General features: G+C 35.7%; 1 protein-coding gene across 1 annotated transcript in view; it reads left to right on the top strand.

Moving 5' to 3' along the window:
* Nucleotides 1–15,067, top strand: part of LOC150099828 (U3 small nucleolar RNA-associated protein 15 homolog) — a 191,377-nt gene that overhangs the window by 130,594 nt on the left and 45,716 nt on the right. The gene's annotated exons all lie outside the window — the stretch shown is intronic.

The raw sequence follows: 15,067 nt of genomic DNA on the forward strand, positions 1-15,067 counted from the left end.
GTAAGTTAACAACATGAGTGAACTAAGATTTGTATTTCATATTTTTTTTTACATAATCTGAAAACCTTTCTATAGATGCCAGATACTGAACTTTTTCTAGCCACTTTAGGCATCCAGTAATCCAGGCAGTCTCACACCAGGTGATGAAATTTATCTTTCATATAAAGACATTCACAAATGTCTGTCCATAATGGGATTCAAACCAATAGCCTGTTGGTTGGAGAGCAAGCTTGCCTGGTCAACCAGGCTAGCTCTGTTATGTATAATTTCATATTAAGAAAGCAATTATCTAAAGTCCACCTGTCTTAAAGAGGTAAATGAAAGCAATATAACATTCCATTGATCTATCATAAATTGTAATAAAGTTTAAACTTTTGACCTGCCTTTTGCCATGTACTCGAAGCTGCTGGGTTTGTGATGATAAACACTTTTTTCCCTCCAGAGCAGGAATAGGATGAAGAAAAAGTTTCTTTAAACAAAGATGTTTAGATGTCTTTATGTAATTTGTCTACTGACAAATTTTATTTGTCAGTTTTGTTTTGTTACTAAAATTATAATATTGTTTTGTTGATAATATTTTAAAGTTGTTTGAATGACATTCCAGTGTAAGTAGAATGAAACAGTAGTTTCGGTCTGCTTACTTATTAACAGTTTCACATTAAACTCGCCATTGGAAAGCAACAAAATGCAAATCCTTCAATGTTGAAACTAAAATACCTACAGAAGATTTTAAATTAGGCAAAGGACGCTTTGCCTTGATGATACCACTAAAAATGTACTGTGTGCATCATAAGTGAACTGTTTTTACTCTTTGTGATGTCAGGTTGCCTTGACATTCCTCATGCATTTAAAATGGTCGAAAATACAGAGTATGCTATACTATGATATGAGCAGAACAACTGATGAATACGAGAAAAAGAATATATGTTTAGGAGAGTTTAAAGGAAAAAAAAGGAATGGATCTATGGAACTATTTGCTATTTAGGTACAATGTTAGTGAAAATGAACCTAGGACACTCCTTTCCCAGGCATATGGTTGCAAATCGCACAGCCACTACGCTCGATTCCTGTCAGTGACATGAGGAGCTGAAGGATCTTCCTCAGCCATAGCCAAGTTAGCCGGTCTTGGGCGTGGACAGTAGGGTTTTTCCCCCAGTTTATCCTGGGGTTTTTCATCTCACAAAGCAGGCAAACCAGCCTGAGAACTCAACACTACAGGACATAGGATACACTGTGGCATAGGGTTGACCACCTTATCCTGTGAACGGTTTGATGTCCGATGATTAATAAACCCTCGACACTGCAAGGTAAAAGAGGGCATAAAGAAGATGAGATAAGCATAGGTAGTATGACGGTGAGTCAGTTAAATAAATTTGAATAAATGTATGTGGAATAACAGAGAAATTAGTCAAACCACTACATAGTGTACAAGACTAAGTTTAAACTAGTTTTAGGTAATGGATCTGAGAGCTGGACTGGAAATAAAACCTGATCAAAGGCTGGGATAGAGAAAGGAAAACATCATCTCATACTTGTCCTCAAGACCATAAGTATGAGGCTTTTTTTTTTTTTTTTTTTTTTTAATTAAAGGAGGGAGCAGATGTTATTAGTGACATCATCATTTTAAAAATGAAGATATTAATAGGGAACTTGATGTTGTTAGCATTCACGAATATGAATGCTAACACATAATATATAAGAAATAATATAAGGTGGATTGGTCATTTACAGACTAATTTAGACGAAAGCTGTTGATATTGATGTTACTAATCATGTTATCCTATACACCTCTTGAGGGTACATATTAGAAATGAACATTTTTACATCTGGTGCACAGTGATGTTGCTCATCCATATAACTCCCTGATATTTATCATGGGTATATAATCTGTATTCCTTTTCTTAAATATCTGTGTATCATTCCCCATGTACTCAGACATCCTTTCATTGCAGTTTCTTATGATGTGCTTTAAGCCACCTTCCATATTTATCATTATCACTATTTTTGTAGTTCTACATATACACCTTATTAATTAAAAATTCCATAGGTATTTCTACCTCTCATGTCTGCATGATCACTCTTTCACTCAGTGACAAAATGGTTAATTTTGTTATGGCCATATTTTCTTATATTGTCATCAGATCCAACATTCTCCAACCCCTGGTCCTTTTTTTCACATATTTTATGTAATTTTTTTTTTCTCAGTAACTGGATAAAGTGCATTTCCTTTCTTCTGTGTGCATTCTCTTTCTTTCAGTTTATCCTTATAGTTGAAGTCCCCAGTAATGATTATTCACTCTGTATTTAATGAGATTTGCCAATGCATGCCATTAGCATCTTAAGCTGCTACCAACAGTCCTACCTTCCTGCTGAATTTCTTCTCGTCTGGTTTCAATTCTGCTGTCATTAGTAATACTCCTCTGTTTGTCCTATTTTCCCTATACAACCTGAAAATACAATACCGTATTTACTCGAATATAACTCGCCCTCGCGTATATCTCGCACCCCTGATTTTATTTTACAAAAAAAAAAATTTTTAAAGATTCACATATTTCGCACACTTTTATGCACATGAAAAAAAAGTTTAAAACTTTAAAAAATTGATAGTGAATATTGTTATGGGAGTTTCAGATATTTTGTAATTCTGAATTCAAGTTTGTACCGGACTCTCTTACTCTTCCTTTTTGCTTTTTCTTTTTATCTTCATACTTTCTTATATTTCCTTCTTTGCCACATTTTAAATAATACAAACTAATGTTATTCCCTCTTTACTTTGCCTTTCTGCACTAACATCTTAGTTCTACTATTAGGAAAGCACAATTTTGTTACATTCTTATCAAATACACTCAAAATCATAGAATTACCATCTGTTATCTTCTTACTCTCCCTCTCATGCTTTGTTCTGTGACAAACTTCATTTGAGTGTTCTGCTTTTATCGTTACCTCATCTTTACTACTTCTGCATTGTTTTTCTTCTGACTTATACTTTTATCATTTGTACTTCATGTAGCTTAACTTATTCCTGTATTAAAATAGCTATCAACCAATGTCTGTTGATATCTTTCTATGTTTTAATGTCTTTCTATTCTCCACAGCACTTTACATTTTTATTTATTTATTTATTTTTTTCACAAACAAATCTTCCATTTCTTAGTTTTGTAACATTTTCCAACAAAAGCATTCCCTTTTGATAGTGAAAACATTGTGCACACACTGCATCTCACAGTCTTTTATATTAAATTTACAGAACAATGATATCTTGCCACTCTTAATCTAAGTTGCTTTGCCATTAGGTGCATCAGTGTGGAATATATGCCTTGATCATATATTCCACACTGATTTAAAACTATATTATAAAATAAATGTAAAAATAATTTACACAGTATCACTAATTAAAAACAAAATATATTTTTACAGACATTTGTTGATAGCTTTCTTTCATGCACCCAAAGAAGCACATAGAATCCATAATGATATGTTTTTATAGTAATCCCATCAGTGAGAAGCTGTTTATCCTATATTTTACATAGGAAGAAACTTGTTAACATTGGACTCGAAGACCTTGATATTGTACTCTTTATAAAATGCATAATAAGGAGGACTATTCCAAAAGACAGCAGTAGAAAGGAATCAATATCCATGAAACTATTTGTAGAAACTGCAAACACTAAATACAGAATGTTTGTGTGAAAGAGGATGTAAAGAATGTGAGTGAATTAGTGAGAGATGGATGATTAATCAGCCTAATTACCTATCTTTTATCCTGAGTCAAGTGTTTTTAGTAAGTTCTGGGGGGACACCAGCTCAGATGTAAGAACAGTATTCAGTGGTCATATGGATTTGGGATTGGTATAGCTAATAGCTGTTACTGAGTAATGTCTGAAGCAAAAGAGAAAATCTATTTTTCTGAATGCTGAGAAGACGATATTTGTAATATGTTTGTTCACAGTGAGCTTTGAGGACAGATAATCTCAAGAAGAGAAAGTTGAAATACAACTCTGAATCCAGTTTCTCTCTTTTTTTTTTCTTTTTTTTTGTAAGTAATTGGATTCAGTTTTGCTAACTTTGATATTAAAAAAGTTATCAGAATGCTATTGAAAATGGTTTGGAGATCAGAATTTGAGATTGTAGAAATTGATATTCTGGAAGCTTTGTTTATTTGTTTAGTGCATGGTTTGTCAAATGAGAAAGAGGAGTTCATTGTGCCATCATCAGCTGAACTGCATATTGAATTTGAAGTCTTTGATAATATAGAAGGAAGAGAATATTCAAAAGAAAATAGCCTTATAGAACATCAGCATTGGTTGCAAAGAAGAAAGATCCATCCACCATCACACATAATGTGCTTCCGGATAGAACACTAGCAAGCTAATTGTGTAAGGGGACAGAATGTGATAGAAGTTTACTTAATAGGCCTTTCTACCAATTCAGCCAAATGCTTTAAAATTATCAAGAGCAACCATTCTCCAAACTTTATTCTGGCATTTATCCAAAGGCTCACAGTGGCTTGCTCTATTACTTGAGAAATAACTCTGAAGTGAGTGAAATTGGACTTTGTTAATTCCCAAGCTTCACTATAAATGCCACCACTTCCATGCTGTAAAGTGGGATGCCACTTTACATCATGGGGAAACAGACTTATAAACAGGTAGTTCTAAGAAAAAAGAGTGGTAAGTAATCTATTTTCAACCTGTGAACTTCATTAGTCAGCTTACACCTGCAGGACTGTCAACTATATCACACATCTCTGGACATGTGCCATTATGGAGAAACTTGTGTTGTTAAAACCATTTTTGTACTTCTGAGAAGACTAACCACTGTCTAGAACATTTAAAAAAACAAATGGTTTAGATTTGGTTACTGTGAATTTTGGATCTATGAAGAAATAAAATTATGGAAAATTATCTTTTTGGCATATTACTTTCACAAACTTCTTATGCTCTCTTGCCAGCTCTGTATATCTTAAACCAACATCCCCTGACAAATCATAAGAGTAGAGATAGCATGCACACTTGTCCTACACCTGATTTTACCTCAAACTATCTTCTTCCTTCAATTCTAATCGCTGACTTATAATTTAAATATAAACTATGTATTGCTCTGTATAATGTTCTTTTTATACCATATAACTGTAGCGTTTTGAAAAACTTTTCTCTTAGCACCTCTTCATATACCTTTTACAAAACTTAAATACAGGTCCTTGTTATATTCCTGTGATTTCTTAACTGTCATAATACAACCTCAACAAGACCTGAACCCAGCCTTGTTCTTCTCTAAGTTTCTCTTCCAAAATCTTTCATAGCCTTTTATCAAGTGTGCTTGCATAAATCTTACTTGGAACACTTTGAGAATTGCAGAGAAATTTTTCTTTTAGTTTTATTCCCCTTTTTATAGATGGAAACTGTGAGAGCTCTACTCGAATCATATGGAATTTGACCTTCTGACCAGGCCTCTTAATTACATAGTGTAACTGCTACAAAACTTTTATACCTCCATATTTCAGTATTTTTTATCAAATATCCCTACTCTTTTTTGTACCTCAAGCTTTTGATATGTACCCCTGCTTGCACTGGTAAATGCTTTTGAAAAATCTCATTTCATCATCCTTCACAGAAGTGTGGTTAGTCATAAAAAACGTTGGTCAACAGAGCTTATGCCAATTGTTCCTCTAACACAGCTTTGAGAGAGAAAGGTTTAAAGGTTTAGATTTTTTTTTGAATTTGCTAGCATTAAGAGAGTCTGGCTTGCTAGTATATTTGTACTTTGAAACAACCTTTTTTTTTTTACCAACAAGGTCATGCCATGCCACCTTTCTTTAGCTATGTATCTCTTTAACTCAACTCTTCTCTTCCATCATGAAGAGGATTATGGTGACTTATTATTGTCTGGTTTGGCTCAGCATGATGACCACACTGAACTAGGTGTCTTTGGAAAGACATAAAATTCATCCACAGAAGTTATTCTAGAAATGAACATGTGAATTCTGAGACCATATCCTTCTTCACTCTCTTCTACCCTCAAGAGTGGTTGAGTCCCACGTGGATAAGAGCCTTCCACCATTCTCTGTCCAACGCATGCTCTTTCATATACAGCTTTGAAAGTCTAGTGCAGGTTCTTAGGACTTTTTGCCATAATCTTGGTCTTCTCCTGAATCTTGTTCCCTCCATAGTGTCCTCAAATACCAGACAAGAAAGTCTGTTCAGTTCCATTCACACAATCTGACCAAACCAACGGAATTGATGCTCTTTAACTTTAAGAATTGTTGAGTTAGGGATATTCAAATCTTGCATCACTTGTGCATTAGTCATGTTCTGTCCAATGAATTTTGTTGATTTTCCTGTAGCATTTCATTTCAAAAGCCAACAGTTTCCTCTGCTGTGTTAAAGTCCATGTTTTGTCCCATAAAGAGCTGTTGGTTGTATTATGCCTTCTTGAGCAGGTTTTTTGTCATTTTGAAAGCTGGTATTGGAGATATGATTTATTATCTGTTATAATTACTACATCATCTGTATATATGATAGAGACCATATTACATTACTTGAATTTGAATCAGAATGGTGGTTTATGGGTCAGTAAACAGTCAAAGCTGGATAACTGAGAGAAGACTTTCACATAGTCTTTTAAGGAATACAGAGAACCAACTATGGCTTTTGACAAAATATCCAGTCCTAACCTATCTAGGTACCTAGATAAGTTAAAAGCAAAAAGGTTATCAGTTGAAAAATTTAGAATTTAGATCACCAGATTGTTTTCTTGTTGAAAAACAAAAATAGTATGATTGTATAACATGCTGTTTCATGTTGAATTTCATTCTGGCTGGTATGTTGCACAGTTAACAAGGCTCCCACTCTTTTCATTACAAAAAGAAAAAAAGGCAATTCATTGGAAACCAACAATTCACTGAATGAACAGTTCGCTGAAAAATGAATCACATGGCATGTTAAGTGAATTGTATTTATCAAAAAGAACTGAAGTTTTTATTGCATTAACTTGTGATACTGTTGAAGCTTAGCATGTTATTCCCTGTATTACCCGTGAACCGAAAGAGGTCAATGGACACTATAGTGTGAGAAACATACATCCATGAAGCCCATTTTAATATGATGTAGGACTGACTTTCGCTGCAATGACTGCAGCAATCCTACAGGACATGCTTTCCACAGGTGTACGATAGCAATAAATATTTTAGACCATTCATCCTGTATGCATGTAATGAGGTCCTGGGTGTTGTGGGGTGGACATCCCTTGACTTCATTCGACGCTCTAGTTCATCCCACATACGTTCAATAGGGTTGAGATAATGGCTCTGTGCACGCTGGTCAAGTGTGATTGATGTTCATGTCCACAAACCATGCAGTTACAGCAGCATCCTTATGACATAGTGTATTGTCTTGCTGAAAGAGCCAAAGGTCAGTTCCGTAGAAATGCCATAAAGCATTGCATTGTCCAGAATGTTCAGGTACTTCTCGCAGTTCAATGTTCGTGGCACCACATATAGATGTCTGAAGAGAAAACAGGACATACCATCACACCACCTCTGAATTTCATAAATGGGGTTACGCACTATGGTAAGAAAAGTTGCCATCTACTGGCCACCAGACACATCTGCTACACCCAAACCCCACCCATCTGCTTGTTAGAGGGTGTAGCATTATTCGTTGCTGCATAACACAGCTTTCTAAGTTTCCACGTTCCACTGTACATGCTCTTTGCACCACTGAAGACGACATTGCCTGTTGATTCGGGTAATGTGGAGCTTGCATATTGTGGTCCTACCGTGGACACCAATGTTGTGAGTCAAGGTTATAAATTTTTTATGTGCAGATTTGTGTTTCAGTCGATGCTCAGACTTCTGCATTGAACATGTCAGCCAATGAATGACAGTTTTTACATATCATCCTTCATATCGCCCTACGGTCACATTGGGTGGGTATGGTGGGCTGTCCACTGTGGGTAGCGCTTGCAGTTGACTCCCTGCACTTCAATCTCAATATGGTATTGCTGATACCATACTGATACCATTGTTGACCTAGGATGGCCTAATTTGTAAACAGTTTGCCGAACAGATAGTCCTACATCTTGACATTCTATCTCACCTCTTTCAAACTCCATCAGTTCCCTTCTCACAGCTATTTCACTTGGACACAGTTGCACAGACTTGGGAGCATCATATTCCTTCAATCTATACTGGTTGGCATGATCCACCTTGCCCATGGGGGGGGGGTCCGTTGACTTTTCTCAAGCAGTGCATGTATTATGTAGCTGTGTGTGTGGGAGGGGGTATTTTATTCAGTCAGTGTATGCATTTCACATATTTGACAGAATCTGGAAAACATTATATAAAAAATCTTTTCTCGTGACTATAGAGAAAAAAAAGAGTCACTAATAGTAAATCAGCAGGAAGCATATGAGGGATTGAGTAAACTTGATGTTACGAAGGCTGTAGGACTTGATAGTATATCACCATGTGTCTTGCAGGAATGTTGCAAGGAGTTAATAGTTTTAACTTTCCTTTTTTAACATGGGTCAGATTTACTCAAGTTTCAAAGGAGTATCCTTTGATAGATTGCTACATCACAAAGTAGTAATTAAACTGGAACTGATAAGTTAAATACTAGATTAGTGTACTGGATTGGAGAATAGCTGTCTGATAGATATCAGCAAGTTGAGTATGCAGGTGTGATATCCCAGAAGAAGAAGAACGCAACTAGTGATGTGCCACAGGCATCTGTTTGGTTGCCATTGCTGTTTAATTTGTATATGTAAACATATTGAGAAGGTCTTGAATGGTGATTTACACTTATTCGCAGATGATGTAAAGTTGAGAAGAACTATGAGGAGTATAATGGGTGTTGTAGTCTTGAAAGTGGACCTGAATAGACTTTCTGAATGGGCAAATGAATGGGAGTAAGTTCAGCATAGCAAATTGTAGGGCTTTAACGTTTTGGAAGAACAGGTAGAATGCAGAGTGTAAGATTTGAGGGTGATATCTTAGAGAAGTGGAGGAGATGAGGGATCTGGGATGTTGGTTGATATGATCTGAAATTTTGGATACATTTTACTAAAACTGTAAGGACAACACAACTCATTATAGGAGTAAGGATGTTACGATTCCATTATATAAAGCTTTGGTCAGACTGTGCACAGATTTGATCACTGGGTTTTCAAAAGAATCTAGAGATGTTGGAAATGGTTCAGAGGTGATTGACTAAAGTGGTTTCTGGAATGCAGAGTATCAAGAGGGATTGAGAGAATGCAAATTGCAGAGTCTATTGGATAGAAGGACAAGTGTGTGTGTGGGGGGGGGGGGGCATGATTGAGACATTTAAGTTGACAAGAGGTTTTTACCAGATTAATTTGGATCATATTTTTCATAGATTGGGTGGCAACCAATGGGAAGGGGGAACAAGAAGCCATTCTGGAAGCTGTATAAAAATGGTATGAGCAAATGAATGAGGAGGTGTGGGTGGTTGGAATGTCTTGCTCGGAAGTGTGGAGACAGTGAATACATTGAAGTTATGTTGTGATGAACTGTGTGTGTGTGTGATGGAAAACATCCCGCAATAAGTCATTGACTCCAGAGACATATAATAATAATACAAGCATATCCTGATCACATGACACGTTCCGTTCCAGAACCACCGTCGTATAACGAATTTTGTTGTATAGTATGGTGAATCACACCTTCTTTATCACTTGTAAAATGCATGTAATGGTTAAAATTCATTTCAAACAGTCATATATGTACATAAATGACATAAATAAAGCATTCATTCAGTTATGCAAAAGAAAAATTTAGAATAATTTTTGCAAACATAAGTTATTCTAAATGGCTTTGCTTAATGGAATATGCCAAACACTTTCTTCAACCTAAAACATGAAAAGTTTTTCCATTTCTTCAATGAGATTGTCATGTTTACAGATAACTGTAGTATTCACTATTGTAGCACTTTTCACTTTACATTTGTTATTACTTATTAACTTTGTTATAATTTGAATCTTAGTATGTGATGTAACAGATTTATGCATCATCTTCCTTTCACTGGAAGCAACAGTACCCTTATTTTGAATTCCGTATGCCATTATTAACAACAATAAAACAAAACAGTATTTATAAAAAGTTTATAATTCACAGCGAAACACAGATGTAGTGAGCAGCAAACATTGTAAACAAACAGTCACGAAAACTGCACATTGGTTGATTCATGGGAACATCTTGTTGAAGCATTCATGTGAATGAATGGAGTGTCGTATAGATGGTCAGTGATCATAACTGAAAAGTCATATAAGCAGATCATTAAGTGAAGTGTCATAGGCAGGTATTATGTAATAATATTACGTATTTACTAAAATAAAGAGCCCAAAGGCTTCATTTCGGCGATGCAAAATTTATAAAAATCTAGTGGATATTAGATCCAGCATTATTTCAAAGCCGAATGTAGAAACTATGAAAGTTTCGTAAAAGTAAGTTGACCAGAGAGCTTACAGGAATATGCCCACCGGCATTTACGAGTCGTCCTAGCACAGACCACCTTAGAAAATATGTGTGCATATATTCACTTCCTAATTTGGTAGAAACCTTTTTGCAGATTTTATCTCCTGTTTTTATCTATTTTTTTAAGTCACTCCTACCCACAAAAGGCTTCAAACAAACCTATATTACATTTGTACCGTGGGTGCACTGATGTGTTTTCTATTTTTTTCATCAATTTTTATTTTTTTTAAATAGTTGGAAACTCTGCTCTAGAGACAAAACATTTAACTTTTTCAAGCAACTTCAGGGCTCCAGTAAGCAGAGAGGTGGTCTCACACCAGGCTATGAAATTCAGGTAAACAGGAGAAAGAGGAGTGATATGATAGAGGTCTATAAACTTCTGAAAGTTATTGGTTAATGCTACACTTATACCTGGGCAAGAGGGACACTGCCTCATGCTTTAGAAGATGCATATCACAAATGCCAAAAAATGAAATATTCAGAATCAATCTTATACAGAAATAAATTTTATAGATTAAATATATAATAATTTATGAACTATTTATTATCTTTATTTTATTACATATGCAAACATTGTCATCACATCAACCGAACATCCAGTCATGCACAATGATAATTAAATTCAGCCATATTTGATATTTTGCCAACTGAGTTCATGAAAAGACCATAACTCGACACACCTTTTTTGATTTTGTCATTATGAAGGTGTATTTGTCAAGATAGGAGAGTATAACTTTTAATATTTAAACCTGTGGTATAGTATGCAAGCATCCATTTTTAATCTAGCCCAAATCCTTGTAAATGTTTGGGAAGGGCCTGTTATTGGTTATCAACTGTTGAAATATTTCTTTATGTGGAAGGTGGACAGAAGACACAGCGGCATCCATGGAAGTTAAGGTTGGTGTCCAGCTAACAAAGGGGCAGGAGCTAGATTTTTTTTGTTGATCTAAGAATTTTGTCCAAGAGCTCAATAATCTTCCAGAAGAAATTAAAACTTAGCGGTTTCTTCGTTCATGGACTACCATAGCTAAAAGCATTGCAATATTCTGGTAAACACTTTACTGTTGTTATACCCTGATAAGTTAGAATATTAAAATTCATCTTATCATTGTCTAACAGAGCAAGCACCCAATAAGAAACATAAAAATATGCTTGGTATCTAAGTATGAGTAGTTTTGAATACATTAATAAGAAAAGAAGGTGTTTTAATAAGAAAAGGGGTGCTTAAGGGTCAAAGCTGTATAACTGAGAGGAGACCTCCACATAGCCTTTAAAGGAATGCAGAGAACCGAGCAGGGCTTCTGACCTAATGTCCAATCCTCACCTTCTCATGGTGCACTCTGTTGGGTATCTACTTTGATACTGAACAAACGAGGATGGGCTGGCAATTTGGGAAAATAAAAAATGATGGTACAACATGACAAAATTTCATGCCGGCTGGGGCGTCGCCCGGTTAAACAAGGCCCCCCGTTGTTTTTGCCAGTGAACCAGGGCGAACAGCGAAAAGTCAGCTACTGGAACAAATCTGAAAACAAACCCCAACTCAACATCACCAGAGTTAAAGATCTGTACTATCAACGTAAGAAGCCTGAATGGCAAAGAAATGGAGCTAGCTGAGGAATTAGATAAGTACCAGATCGACATAATAGGGGTGACTGAAACAAAAAAGACCAAAACTGGTGAGATCTTTCTGAGCAATAAATACAAAATGTTATATTCAGGCAATGACAATCAAGGAAAAGAAGGAGTAGCCATAGTATTCAACACAAAATACGAGGCTAATCTTCTTGAATGGCAGTCAGTCTCAAGTAGAGTAATGTGGGCAAATACGAGAATGGGGAACTGGACAATGAGACTTATTTGTGCTTATGGTCCCACAGAAGGTTCTACTAAGGTAGAAGTGGAGGAATTTTTTGAGGCTTTAGAAAAAGCAACTGACACAATGAAAAAGGAAAAGTTGGTCCTTGTTGAGGATCTAAATAGCAGAGTAGGAAATGATTGTGAGACATACAAAAATATTTTGGGAAAATTTGGAGAAAAGAGCAAAGCTAATAATAATGGCAAATATCTGTTGGATTTCTGCTCAGGACATGGACTGGTTATTACTAACACCATGTTGTAACATAAAAATGTGCACAAATTCACATGGAGAGAAGAGGCTAGGAATAAGAAAAGTCTCATTGACTATGTTATTGTTGATAGTGATGTTTTCTCCCTAGTGCAGGACACCAGAGTGTACAGAGGATTTGAAATTGGAAGTGATCACTATTTAGTCTTGAGCAGGATAAAAGTGAATTTCATATTGAAAAGAATAACATGTAAGAAAGTTTTAAAACGAATAAAAGTTGAGCAGCTCTCAGATGTGAACTGTAGACTAAAATACAGAAAGATTATTGAAAAGAAAATTAAAGACTTTGAGAACAGGAATCAAACCTTGGAGATTCAGTGGCAAACTCTGAAGAAAACATTGATTGATTCTGCCAGAGAGGCATGTGGTGAGGTTGTGTGCAAGGATAAAAAAAATCAGAACTTCCTGGGGGACACAGGCAGTTAGAGGCAGTGAAGGAAAAGAAGAAAGCATATCAAAAGTTCCTGGCAAACAAGTCAGCTTTTACTCTTACAGAATACAGAGACAAATGTAAGAAAGCTAAACACTGTGTAAAACTAGGTAAACAAAAGTCATCGGAGGACTTTGGCAAGAACATAGAAAATAAATATCAAGAAGGTGGCAAAATATTCTGGAGGTTGTTGAAGAAGCTTAGAAATGGAGGAAAGAGTGCTGTAAAAGGAGTTAGAGATGATAAAGGTGACATGAACACAGGAAAAAAAAGATATGCTTGAAGTATGGAGTAATTACTTTGAAAAACTGCTAAATGAAACAAGCAGTGATGACAGCACAGTGATAAAAAAACACTGACCAGGCATGCAGTCAGGAATACATATCCATACTTGAAGTAGAAAAAGCCATCAAACGCTTGAAATGTCGAAAGGCAGCAGGAGTAGATGATATTCGACAGAAATACAGAAATTCAAGAAATGCTGAATTATGGTGGTATAAAAGTCTTACAGTGGCTGCACTGCATAGTTCAGAAAGCCTGGACAGAGGGACTAATTCCCGATGATTGGAGTAGAGCTCTCATATTACCCATATATAAAAAGGGAAATAAAACTGAATGTGAGAATTACAGAGGTATTTCCCTACTGAGTGTTCCTGGCAATATCTATGCAAGTATACTTGAGAAACGTTTGAGAAGAATTGTGGAAGAAAAGCTTGGTGAAGAACAAGCTGGATTCAGGCCAAATAGAGGCTGTCAGGATCAGATCTTCACTTTACGACAAATAGTCGAGAAAGCTTGGGAATATAACAAAGATCTGTATTTAAGTTTTGTCGATTTGGAAAAGGCATATGACAAGGTGCCAAGAGAGAAGCTATTCAATACGCTGATGGTGTCAATGGGGCATTATATCAAGCAATACTTAGTCTTTAATTGAGTTGTAAGTCAGCAGTTAGAATTGAAGGAAGTACAGGAAGATGGTTTAATGTTAAATCTGGTGTGAGACAATGATGTACATTATCCCCTCTGTTATTCATTATCTATATGGATCACATTATGAAGGAATGTGGTATTAAACCTGATATCAAAATTGGAGATGTTAATGTCAGCTCTTTGCTTTATGCAGATGATGTTATACTTCTAAATAAATCCGCTACAAGTCTGCAAGATTCTCTGACTAAATTGAATAGCTGTTGTAATAGATATGGTATGAAGGTCAGCAATACAAAGACAATGAAAATAGGCAGAATCATTGAAAATGTCAACTGTGTTGTGAATGGAGAACCTGTGGAACAAGTAAAACATTTCAGCTACTTAGGCACGATTTTTACTGAAGATGGTAAATTAAATATAGAAATAGACAACAGAATGAGCAAAGCTGGTATGGTGGGAAGTCAATTGAATAAATTCATATGGAATAAGAAAGAAATTAGTCGGAACACTAAATTAGCTGTATACAAGACAGTTTCAAACCAGTTTTAACTTATGGATCTGAGAGCTGGGTCAGATGTAAAACACTTGACCAAAGACTAGAGACCGCAGATATGAGAGTCCTGAGAAAGATTAGAGGCGTGAACAGATGGCATCAATGGCAATATCATATTAAAAATGAGGATATTAGGAAAGAACTTGACATTGTCAGCATCCAGGAATGCGTTAGCAGAGCTAATCTCAAGTGGTATGGTCACTTAAATAGAATGGGAGAGGAAAGATTAGCAAAACAAGTGTTCTCTGCCAGGTTGTCAGGAAAACGACCCAGAGGAAGACCAAGATATAGGTGGATTGATACGGTACAAAGTGCCTTAGACGATAGAAATATAAGATCTGATAATGTTGGAGTCTTGACAAGTAACAGACTGATTTGGAGGAAAATTGTAGATAGGAAGTTAGTAATGATGTAATTTTTTCATGTAGTACTGTCATATCCTGTACACCCCCCTTGAGGGTACATGGCAGGAATTTGATGATGATGATAATAAGAAAAGAAAGAATTGTAAAGTAATGAGATGTTATTTAC

The sequence above is a fragment of the Typopeltis vanoorti genome, chromosome 14 (assembly GCF_054136105.1).
Source record: "Typopeltis vanoorti isolate ZY-2024b chromosome 14, IOZ_Tvanoo_1.0, whole genome shotgun sequence".
Lineage (NCBI taxonomy): Eukaryota > Metazoa > Arthropoda > Arachnida > Uropygi > Thelyphonidae > Typopeltis > Typopeltis vanoorti.